Here is a 13471-nt window from a genome sequence, read left to right as displayed (position 1 = left end):
AAATCTCTCTGGACTATAAATCACACCAGCCATAAAATGCACAATAAAGTGTAAAAAAACATATATAAGTCGCACCGTAGTATAAGTCGCACTTTTGGGGCAAATTTATTTGTGAGAATCCAACACCAAAAACAGACATAAACCAGCAACAACAGGGTAAACGATACAGTATGCTAACGTGACATATACACAAACAAGGAGCTGAGAACGGGCCTGACGTAACATTCAGAGTTATTCAAGTATTACATAAATAACACGTTTATCAAACCATCTGTGTCACTCCAATTCATTAAATCCATCGATCGTGCTTTATGTAAACAATGCTATGTATGCCCCGCATATGCTGACGTCGGACCCGTTGTAAATTGCATTTCTAATTATTCCACAGACCCATATAACGATATATAAAGTATATTTCAAATAACTATCATATTACAACAATATTATGAAACCATCTGTGTCACTCCAAATCATTAAATCCATCGATCAAATTCCTCATTCTTTATGTCATCAACGCCGTGCGCTGCAGAGATTTAGTATATAACGATATTGTAGCGTTAACAAAGTACCAGGAAAGACGTGGGTTTGGTAAACGGCTCTTTATTTAACAAAACAAGAGTTCAACGAGCCAACAACCACTGAACTTCCAGCCACGGAGGTGGAAGAGAGCTCCATAAATAGGACCGGGCGTGCGTAAAAGCCATGTCTGAGCCCCATCCACCGTCCCCAGACAGCCACGCGGCCGAGCGCCGGCCCCCGACTTCCATCCACGTAGGTGAAAGAGAGCTCCCGTCGAGAAAGACCGGGCGTGCGTAAAAGCCATAATAGTTTTTCTAACGTTCTGTGTCACTCCAAATCACTAAATCCTTCAAACTCTTCATCCTCCGTGTCACTTACAAACAAAGCCGCTAATGATGCCGGTAGTACGTGGGGCCCTTTGTCATCTTCGTCATCCCGTGATCGAATCCTTTGCCTTTATGTAAACAACCGCCGCGCAGCACGGGTGACGTCACTTGCAGTTCAAATGACAGTAATCCCTTGCTACATCGCGGTTCGTTTATCGCGGTTTCACTACATCGCAGATTTTTGAATTTTGAGAATTTCCTGAAAAAAATCACATATAAGTTGCTCTTGAGTATAAGTCGCCCCCCCGCCCAAACCATGACCAAAACCGCGACTTATAGTCCAAAAATTACGGTACTAAAGTGAATGTATGGTAGCTTTATGTCTCTCCTCTAGCCTGATTGCGTGTTAGCACCTTTGTTGCCATTACTGCTATACCAGGGGTCGGGAACCCAAAATGTTCAAAGAGCCATATTGGCCCAAATAAAATAAAAACCATACCTGTCTGGAGCCTCAAAAATCTAAAAGCCTTTTATAAGGCAACATAGACTGTCAATACACAAGCTGTACGCTTTCTAATAAAATAATTTTAAAAATATATATAATAATAGTGGTATCAATTCGATCGTTTCTTCTTGCGGCCCATTAGAGTTCACCTTCCTGCATAGCAGAGCTGTCTGTTCGATTTCAGAATCGATGTCCTTGATCTGGTGATCTGTGATATTGTTTGTGCGGAGAGGCATGTCTTTAGTTTTCTGAATGATTTCGGTTTTATTTTTGAAGTCCGAAAATAGACACTCTGATATTTTAATGAATGAACCCCTTCATGTACTCGCCATCGGTGAATGGTTTTCTGCGCTTTATTATCTCCCGGGCTGCAACAAAACTTGCAGCAGTAGTAGAGTTTGGAGATGCAATCCACTTTTTGGAAATGTTTTTTCGGTCCTCAAATTTCTCCACCAGCACTGCAATTGCACGTTTCCTCTCATTTGCAACTGGGTGATCGGCAGCAAATTTAGCATGCTTTATCTGAAAATGTCGCTCTAAATTCCTCTTCTTGTTGTTTGACAACTTCTCATTGCAAATCAAACATGCAGGCAATGCTTCAGCATTGGCAATGAAAGGAAATAGTTCAGTCCATTCTTTTTCAAAGCCTCTTCTCATCAGCAATCTTTCTCTTTTTGCCTTTTGAATCCATGGCCAATCACTCACCCACCTGTTTGTTTACAACTCGCATGTGCTGTGTCGTAGACCATGACGCAATTTTGCTATTTGACGCCATTCTTAAATTTGGTATTTTTAACATATTTACAACTACACACATTTTTACAGTATGAGAATGGTTGTCATGATTACCATATAGAAACCATATTTTAAAAAAAACAACAATAAAAAAACAACAACATATTTTTCCATTTTCGCGCATTTTTGCAAAAATTCCAGGGAGCCGCTAGGGGCGTGCTAAAGAGCCACATGCAGCTCTGGAGCCGCGGGTTGCCGACCCCTGTGCTATACTGTATTATGTTTTATGGCATAGCCTACCACGCACATACAAACACCTGACAGTTTCACCTTTTTGAATCACGAATCACTAGGCTTCTGTCCCCGGTTTCTGCGAGCCATGCCCATCTCCATTTATTTTTGACAGCTTCGTCAGTGTAGTAGCTCTGATATATAACTCAAGCTTGAACAATCTTTTTGCCTTGATAGTTGTCCAGGCCGGAGATGGACCTTTCTTTGAATGTCTTTGTCTTGCTTCTTCTCCCTCTTTTGTATTTCTCAATGGAACGCTCAGATAATTCTTTGTGTGGTTTGAATGTCAGTCTGCTTTCTACTGGAATTGGCACGATATTGACCAATGTTCTCAATAGTCTGGTCACCTGAGGACAGACCTACCTGGAGGGTGTATGCTCGGTCATGCTCGACTGGGAAAAGGCCAGAGTTATCCGCACCAAAGAAAACAAACATCAGCATTGGATCAGGGAGTCCATTGAGATCCGCAAGCGGGGCCCGAGGACCATCAACAGGGGTGAGGGAGCTTACATGCTCTCTACCACCTGGAGCAGCATTCTGGAGAGGTGAACGGACAGAGGGTGTGACTTACCTGTCAAATCTGACAGGTGAGCCACGCCTTCATCCATCAGCTGATAAAGACGCTTCACAACCACACCAGTGACACTCTGATGAAGGCAAAAGTACAAGCCAAAACATGTCAGGTAATGCAACCTAAAATATCGTTTGTGATAAAAGAACCAGTAAAATACAAGTACGATGTAATGTTAAAGATTATTTTTATCCTAAATTGGCTTACCTTAACTCGAGCACACCCTCCAGTCCCTCTTCTTGAAAAGGGGGTTATCCTGGTCTGCCAAACCAGAGGCACGGTGCCGAATGTCCACACGATGTTGTAGAGGTGTGTCAACCAGTATAGCCCCCACAACATCCAGAGCCTTTAGGAACTCCAGATGGAGCTCATTCACCTGGGGCTTTGCCACCGAGGAGCTTTTTAACCTCCTTAAAAAAGAAAAGCTCCATCTCAGCCGAACTATAAGAAGAACCAGTCTTGTAGCGCCATGTATCTCAAAATGTGTGGCATGCGCATTCTGACTTCACCTATGGAGAAGTGGAAAAAATGATAAATAAATTATTGTGTTCTCGTTCGTCGCTTTTTTGCACTCTAGTGCATGCGGTGCATTGAGTTCACACCTTGAACTTAATAAAATGCTCCCATTATTTTCTCAGGTGTGTGATGCAAAAAGAAAAGAGAAGCAGGATGGTGTTTGTGAACTTTTCTCTGCAGAGGATGTGAAGATAAATGTCATCTCTATTCAACACCTACACCTAAAATCCTTTCCTCCTTTGTTAAAGTGCTCTATTAAAAGAATTTTAGTAATGGTCTTTTCCATTTTCTGTCCAGAGCCCACCCGTCTCCGGCACCCATCAAACATCATACCACCCATCACCGCAAAAAGCTTTAATACTAAAGGAAACCAGAGAAAATGGAACGTACTGGATAGTGCCGATAAAAATCAAGTAAAAAGACCAAAGGGACCTGAAATCCCACTTTTCTTCTTTGTCCAACAAATACTTAATGTGTTATTAAATTTGAGGTTCATATGCATCCCTTTTGGACAATTAAGAGTCATAAAAGATGCATGTTTTGGATTGTGGGTGGAAGCCAAAGCATTTGCAGAAAACCCACGCAGCCAGAGAGCTAGTAGACTTTTACATTGCTGGACTGGTGCAGCAACAATGGTCTACTGTTAAACAAAAATTAAGGCGCTCGTTTTGAACTATTTGAGTACCAGACCCACGATCCCATCATGGGGTAGCTACTTGAAAGTACACTAAAACAATGGTCTGGACAAAACACGGACTGGAGGTGTAGTTACATGCATGCAGGTGCCTACATTATATTTACCCTCAAGACTTTCATTAAACACGTGTTTTTCAAAAATGTAACTGTTTTGAATAGGGGGAAAAATCTATTTAAATTATTTCACTCAAATACTGCTATTCAAATACATAAATGCTGTATGGTGTTTTTGCTGACTCTGGCCAGAAAACCAAGCAAGCTTCTTTTTTTCTTTTTTCTTTTATTAAGCCTTCACATTGTTTCAATAGTCAGCTTATAAGTGTACTTTTAAACCATATAAACACAATGCATGTTAACAATATGCTTAATACAGCATGTGACATGCCTCAAAGCATTGTGGCATACATGAAATGATTTTTGCTGTTGTGATTTGATATGTACACACCCATTGTTATGTAAAGCAAGGAGTGTAAACGGAATGATATTCCATATGTTACCAAACATCCTTGGTTGCAATATTTAATTAGGAGGCTGATTTCATGAACACAGACAATATGTTCTCACTCACTCTCTTGTACATCACAGTCAATGACCACCACTGTCAAGGCCAAAGGAAAGGTCATATCGATCCGTTTTCCCTACGTCCACAAATAGTGTACATGCATAAAGATATTGAGTAAGTGTGCGGAGAAAAAAAATGGCTTTTGCCCAATCACATTTTTTAATAGTGTACAGGCATTAAGATATTGAGTAAGCATCACAGTGTGTGGAGAAAAAAATCAAGTTTTTTTCCATCCATCCATCCATCCATCCATCCATCCATCCATCCATCTTCTTCCACTTATCCGGGGTTGGGTCGTGGGGGCAGCAGCTTTAGGAGGGACTCCCAGACTTCCCTCTCCCCAGCCACTTCGTCCAGCTCATCCCAGTGGATCCCAAGACGTTCCCAGCTGAGAGACATAGCGCGTCCTTTTTCCCCCCAATCAAATGTTTTAATCTATACAATCATTCTGCTCAAAAAGGAAATCAATAATAGATCAACATTTAGGTTACTGTGACACATGATGACAATACTAGGCTTCAATCAGCATGAATGTAAGCTTGACACATAAATTGACAATAATGAGGGTGACTTGACTTCAATTTCCTCTTTCCCGGGAGAAGACTTTGGTCTACCCTGGAACACATAAACACATTTTGCATTCTCTCATAAATTCCATAGAAAAGTACAACTAGTACTGAGTCCTGGAGAGACTTATACACCTAATTCCCACAATAAGGACAACAAAATAAAACCTACAAATTTTCTGATTGAGTTCTTGTGTTATCGCCACAAATTATCTAATTCACTTTGGACGCTTGCACAAAAGGTAATAACTGACCTGGGAGACCACCATTCATCTTCCAGCTGACGATAAACAACTTAAGGTCTATTAGAATTTTCAGACAGCTTTTTGGCAGCATCACAGACCTTTATAGCTGGTAAAAATGTCATGAGAACATCCTGGGAGGCCAGGCCAAAATAGATTACGCTGGCAGGCATGACTGTGTATGCCTGTAGTAAAATGGGATTTGTTGAAAAGTGTTTTTCCCTACAGAAAGCAAAAACTTGATTGGAGATGAGGTGCAAATTACAGTCACAGCTAATAACAGGGTGCTATGATGGTATACATCACAAAAGAAGAAAAGTGCCTCGGCAGGCATAATAAAAGAGCTGTGTGTGTGTGTGTGTGTGTGTGTGTGTGTGTGTGTGTGTGTGTGTGTGTGTGTGTGTGTGTGTGTGTGTGTGTGTGTGTGTGTGTGTGCGTGCGCGTGCGTGCGTGTGCGTGCGTGCGTGTCAGAGCTGTATGGACAACAAGGAGAGACAGATGAGACAAAAGATGGGAGAGTAGGATATCACAATTGGCACCATTGAGTTAACAACAAAATACATCCAGGTAACCCCACCACTACCCTTCCACACATACGCACGCACGCACACACAACACGCACACACACACACACACGTGCATGCACACACACGCACGCACACGCACACAATGAATGTACTGAATGTCCCGGAATCAGACATTGTTGTTATAGGCCAAAGAATAACTTGTGCCTTCCTGTGCCCCTTTGGAATGCTGTTTTATACCCTTGTTTTCTCTTTCCTCCAAAATATTTTCACACCAGCCAGGAGCCAGTTACTGCAGATTTAGAATTGTTGTGTGAGAAGTGTTAAAAGTTTCAGCTCTCACACAGCACAAGAGAAAATACATGATATGCCCAAACACTGTCCAGAAGAAAATATATATCCTTCTATTCAGAGTTTAGAACTTGAGCTCTTCACACATAGAATGGCAAGTCACTGTACAGATGGGGGTAATTTTACGCAACTGAAAAGCTGGCACATTTAGTGGTTTAGATATACAGAATGGGTCAGAAGTTGAGGGAGACAGTAACCACCACGTCCACCTGTTGTGATTTTGCAGTGACCACATAGGGGACAGGTGATTTTACACAATTTATCAAGCATTTTGTGTTTTCTCCCTGACACATTATTCTGGTATTTCTCCATTGGCTTTGTGTCACCCGAACACTCTGGCTTTGGTGGACAACAAAAGATAATTTTGTGCTCAACTGTTTTTAAGGCAAGGCACATTTATTTGTATGCATAAATTTTTACATAAAGCAATTCAAAGCGGTGAAAAATCTTAAAATCAACATTAAAGCATGTAACAAACCAGACAGAACGACCAAGAGATCAGACGTAGTGTGGTCAGAGGGCCAGGCGAAGACCTGGTCGGGGATGGGCGATCGGTCAGGACCGGTGTATCAGCAGACAGGACGACCAAATGCAGCACACTGCTTATTCATGGCAGAGGGGGTTCGAGCTCGGCGTGATCAAAGAGTGAGGTGAAGACGTGGTCGGTGGTTGGGCATTCGGTCGGAGTTGGCGGCGTTCAGGTTTACCGGTGAATGGGTGATTGGTCAGGGCAGGCGACGAGTACAGACTGTAACCAGACAATCAGGACTGCGGAAAAGATAATCGGGACCAACCTCCGATCTATCCAAGACTTGTACCTGTCCAGGACCAGGAAACGTGCAAGTAACATCTCTACAGACCCTTCTCACCCAAGTCACAGTTTGTTTGAACTACTCACCTCCGGACAACGTTACAGAGCGCTGTACGCCAAAACCAGCAGACACAGCTTCTTCCTCCAGGCTGTCGCTCTGATGAACTCACACCACTCATAGAGTCTCAGAGACATCACTGGGCAATAACATCCTGCTCTTGCCACTTAAATGTTGTTAGTCACCTGAATGTTGTCAGTCACTTAAATGTTGTATGAGGCTGAGATCAACCGGAATCGAATTCCTTGTTTGGCATGCACAAACTTGGCCAATAAAAGCTGATTGATTGATCGATTGATTGATCGATCGATCGATTGATTGATTGATACACACACAATATCCACACAAGACTTATTCACCATTTATGAAATGTAAACGTGTCTGGCTCCTCTCTGCTCTTGAGTAGTACTGGCCGCCGCAAGGGCATCAGCACAAGACTTTTATGATTTTATTTCTTAACACTCTATTGTACTTATGTCGTTGTATTTGAAATACTTTTTTAAGCATTATTATTAATATTATTATCATTATTATTATTATTATTTTAAAGTGTAAAGGTGTCACAGCTCCGCTCTGTTCTCGCTGTGCTGGCCGGCTGATGCGCCCCTGCGACCTAGCACCAGGGCATCCACACAAGAGTTTTAGAATTTTGTTTTTAAAGTCAAAGTCTGCAGTATTGTCAATTCCTTCACATGTCAAGCCACACAAAGAGATCAAAATTGCGTTTCCTACTATCCTACGGAGACAAGACATATTACGTATTATATATATATATATATATATATATATATATATATATATATATATATATATATATATATATATATATATATTTAAATTTGGGGAAGTACATCAGGACTTTAAAAATATTTTCTAAATTTCAGTGGCCGCTCTGTCACAATAATGCGACCAGCGCAGTGCAATTGCGTGGTCGGCGACGCGCTACGGTTGCGCGTTCTGCGGTGCCCTGCAGTTGCGCAATCGGACAAAAAGTTTTTTTTTTTTTTGCTTGGAACGGATTAGAAAAAATCCATTATTTGTAATGGGAAAACATGATTTGGAATTCGAATGGTTCACTTCTCTAACAGCCTTCTGGAACGGATTGTGTTCGAAAACCGAGGCTCCACTGTATATATATTGTATTATATTGGTACACGGACAAACAAAACATTCAGGTAAACAATAAAAAAAGTAAAAACAAGAAGGCACATACAATTAATAAATAAGAGCAATGAATAAATAATAAATGGAAAAATAGACAGACAGACAGACAGACAGACAGACAGACAGACAGACAGACAGACAGACAGACAGACAGACAGACAGATAGATAGATAGATAGATAGATAGATAGATAGATAGATAGATAGATAGATAGATAGATAGATAGATAGATAGATAGATAGATAGATAGATAGATAGATAGATAGATAGATAGATAGATAGATAGATAGATAGATAGATAGATAATAGACACACTGACCGACCGACAGACAGATAGATAGATAAGAGCAGCTCCATTAAATGGAGCAATTGTGCATACAGCAGACAGTCAGAATATAGTGCAAAAGTACAGGAGTAGTGCAATTCAGCCAACGTGGCCCAAAAGGCCAGGACGTTATGCAGCTGAGGGTGGAGGGGGGAGAAAGTTTAGGATCCTAACAGCTTAGAGTATGAAGCTGTTGGTGAGTCTGGTGGTGCGGGAGCACAGGCTTCTGTACCTCTTCCCAGAGGACAGTAGTTCAAACAAAGTGTGAGCGGGGTGACTCACATCACTCAAAATCGTGGTCGCCTTGCGGGTGAGATGGGAGGTGTAAATGTCCTACAGGGAAGGGAGTGAAGCACCAATAATCCTACCAGCTGTGTTCACTATGCGCTGCAGGGCCTTCATGTTGTATTCAGTGCAGCTTCTACCCCTCACAGCGATACAACTGGAGAGGATGCTCTCAATGTTGCCACAGTAGAATGTGGTCATGATGGCTGGTGGAGCACTTGCTCGCCTGAGTTACCACTGGAAGTACAAGCGGCGCTGAGCTTTCTTTGCCAGTGATGCAGTGTTGGTGGTCCAGGAAAGGTCTTCACTGATGTGCACGCCCAGGAATCTGGTGCTGCTGACTCTCTCCACCACAGCACCGTCAATGGTCAGTGGCAGATGTTTGGTGTGACCCTTCCGAAACTCAACAACAATCTCCTTGGGCTTGCTGACATTCAGCAGGAGGTTGTCCCTGCACCATGTGGCCGGAAGGTCGACCTCCGACCTGTATTGAGTCTCGTCGCCCTTGGTGATGAGACCCACCAGAGTCGTGTCATCAGCAAATTTCATTGCTGTAGGTTGCAGTGCAGTCATGCGTCAGCAGGGTGAAGAGCAGCGAACTGAGGACGCAGCCTTGGGGGGCCCCCGTGCTCAACGTGATGCTGCTTGAGATATTGTTGCCAACACGTACTACTTGTCAAGTCAAGTTTATTTGTATAGCCCTAAATCACAATTAGTCTCAAAGGGCTTCACATAGACAATCAATTGACAATTATTCTCAAAGCATCCCCTGATCTTTGGCTCCCAAAAGGGCAAGGAAAAACTCAAAAACCCCTGCCAGGGGAAAAATGAGAAACCTTGAGAAGGGACCACAGATGGAAGGATCCCCCTTTCAGGATCACCAGGCTGCAATGGATGCAAAGAGGGCACATAAAATACATAATATGGAAATCAAAAAGTGGATGTCCAGGCCAAAGCGAAGAGCTGTCGGAAGTGCCTTTGATTGTCCTGGCAGTGTCCTCTAGGAGGGTAATCCGCTGCAGTTCCCTCATGCTGAATTGGTCCACGAGAATCTCGATAGCCACCATCAGCTTGGGTGTCACCTAACCACCTCCCCAGCCGGGGAGGGGTGGGGGAAGTGGGGTCGGGGAGAGGGAGCAAAAACAAACTCCAGCCGAATCGGCTACTACAGGTTAATTAAAGGCCATATCATAGAAAGACGTCTTTAAACGTGTCTTAAATGTTTCTACTGAGGTAGCAGTTCTAATATCCATTGGTAGGGCATTCCAGAGCTCTGGAGCCCGAGTAGAAAATGCTCTAGCCCCTGCAGACATTTTCTTGGCCCTCGGTGTCACTAAAAGACTAGCGTTTTGCGAACGAAGGTTACGAGACGGAACATAAGGAACGACTAAGTCGACGAGATATGAAGGCGCTAAGCCATGCAATGATTTATAGGTTAATAGAAGAACCTTGAAGTCACATCTTAAATGAACCGGGAGCCAGTGTAAATTGGCTAATATTGGGGTAATGTGATCAAATTTTCTTGACCGTGAGAGCAGCCTAGCAGCAACATTTTGTACTAACCGTAGACTTTTGATGCTGGACTTGGGAAGACCAGAGAATAGTGCATTACAGTAGTCCAGGCGCGACGTGATAAATGCATGTATAATAATTTCCGCATCACCGGTCGAGAGGATTGGGGGAATCTTAGCAATATTACGAAAGTGAAAAAATGCTATTCTGGTTATATTCTTAATGTGCTTTTGAAAGGAGAGCGTTTGGTCAAATATTACCCCGAGATTAGTTACAGTATCACTCTGAGTGATAGTACGGTTATCTAGAGTTATAGTGGTTTCCTTAAATAAATGTTGATAACGAGCTGGACCAGTTATCAACATCTCAGTTTTATCTGGGTTCAGACGAAGGACGTTGAGAGACATCCATTGCTTGATCTCCGCAAGGCATGCCTCAAGATTACAACAGTCCCGCGGATCTGTCATTGATAACGGCATATATAATTGGGTGTCATCCGCGTAACATTGAAAACTAATATTATATTTACGTATTATGTCCCCAAGCGGAGTCATATAAATATTAAATAGAATTGGTCCTAGTACCGATCCCTGTGGGACACCACATGTAACTTTATAGAGCTCAGAGGACGCATTGCCATGGACCACTCGGTGCGTCCTTTCTGATAGATACGAATGAAACCAGCCTAGTGCTGACCCCAAAATACCAACACAACCTTTAAGACGCTCTAATAAAATATCGAAGTCGACAGTGTCGAAGGCAGCACTAAGATCGAGTAGTAACAATACCGATGAAGTGTTTGAATCCATAGCTATGAGGAGATCATTAGTCACTTTAGCAAGTGCTATCTCAGTGGAATGATTAGCTCTAAAACCAGACTGAAAAGATTCATATCGATTATTAGCGACCTTGTAATCAATAAGCTGCTGCGCTACTACCTTTTCAAGCAGTTTTGCTATGAATGGGAGATTTGAAACTGGCCTATAGTTACTGAGACAGTCCGGGTCAAGATTTGGTCGCTTAAGTAGCGGTTTTAAAGGCTGTTGGCAATCTACGGCGAGTTTTCAGACGTAGCGGCGCCACAGAGTCAATGGCATTTAACAATGTAGCATTGAATTCATTTGTAAGATTATCAATAGAGCCGGTATATGGGGAATTACGGCAAATGCTGGTGGCAGTAGCCCAGATAGCGCAGTCGCAGTCATGGAGTTAATATTACGGCCGCTATAATTCTGATTGCTCTCTTGTCTTTGACTAAGAACTAAAATTTCAAATTTTATTAAGTAGTGATCAGACAAAACAGTAGTGTATGGCAGTACTGTTATATTAGAGGTTGCCAGTCCTCGGGATAATACCAAATCTAAGGTATTACCATTCTTATGCGTTGCTACCTGTACGGCTTGCGTAAAACCAAACGTATCAATTAGAGTCTGAAATGCCGAAGTAAGTGGCTCTGACGGTAAATTTATGTGGATATTAAAATTTCCCATGATTATTATATTATCCGCATTTGTCACTAGATCAGCCACGAATTCTGAAAATTCATCCAGGAAGCCAGAGTAAGCCCCAGGGGGACGGTAAATAACAGCATAAAATGACGGTAAAGCGGTGGATCGGACAGTGAGAACTTCAAATGTTTTAAATATGTTAATCGAACGAGGCGTAAATCTAAGATCGGAATTTGAGTTGAGGGCAAAACCCCCACCCTTTTTTCGAGGACGCGCCACATGCGAGCTCACAAAATTTGGAGGCGAGGCCTCATTAAGCGGTAGCAGTTCATTAGGTTTTAACCAGGTCTCGCAAAGACGAAATATATTTAGATTATGTTCCATGATGAGGTCATTAACGAGAACTGCTTTCGTATGAAGCGATCTAATATTCATAAAACCAAATTTAAGTGTAATCGGTTGATCAGGGTTTGTATTTATCAAAGGATTTTGAAATGAAAGTAAGATTGTGTTCTATAGGCCTGACATTACCTCTCAATTGTTTATTTGCGCGGTGGAACGATACGACCGTAGGAATTTGATAGTAAATATTTGGTACACACGTAATATTATCTGAAACAGGCACCATATCATCAGCTATACCGGTCGGGGTGTAGCGATCGGATTTGTCTGCCACCTCAGTAGAAAGTGTGTTCATGTATACTGTAGCACTATTCAAACTGTGACGCTCTAGTCTACACAAGGAGCTATGTGCATGCTGGAAGTCTAGCCTAGTGCAAGTTAACTTTAATTTAACTGACTCCAAACCCATCCTGACAGGTGGTCTAGTCACCTGTGCTCCGGCCTGCTCTAAGGTGACCTGTCATGAGTGGCTCAAACAGTAATCTATATTCCTAGAAAGAGTGAAGGCGCCTTCACGGTTAGGATGAAGGCCGTCCTTCCTCAGCAGGTTGGGGCAGCCCCAGAAGGAGGACCAGTTATCTATAAAATAAAGTCCCTGCTTTTTACAGAACCCAGCCATCCATCGATTAAGGGAGACTAATCTACTAAACCTCTCATCAGAGCCTCTCCCAGGCAGGGGGCCAGAGACAAATACTCGATGCCGACTCATCTTTCTGACGAGATCACAAGTCCTCACTATGTTTCTCTTTGTGATCTCAGATTGCCTCATCCTAACATCATTGGCGCCGACGTGTATCACTACATCCGAGTAGCTAGTGTTGTTGGAACTACGCTGTTGACTAGTCCTATTGCGAGTCAGCTCCCTAAGATTAGCTTCTATGTCGGGTGCTCTGCCCCCAGAAATACACATTACCGTGGCTGGATTTTTAAGCGTGATATTTTGGGTGATGGAGTCACCTATGACCAAGGTGCGAGGGCCAGTAGACCGAGATGACTTTGGACGGCTATGTGTCTTACCTGGCTCATCACGATTAGCAAGCCGCTTGGGGCTAATGCTAATGG

This window comes from Syngnathus leptorhynchus, chromosome 9 (genome assembly GCF_054491065.1).
Source record: "Syngnathus leptorhynchus isolate UIUO chromosome 9, UIUO_Slep, whole genome shotgun sequence".
NCBI classification, from domain to species: domain Eukaryota; kingdom Metazoa; phylum Chordata; class Actinopteri; order Syngnathiformes; family Syngnathidae; genus Syngnathus; species Syngnathus leptorhynchus.
The sequence above is the reverse complement of the archived record's forward strand: the minus strand, read 5'-3'. Positions refer to the sequence as shown.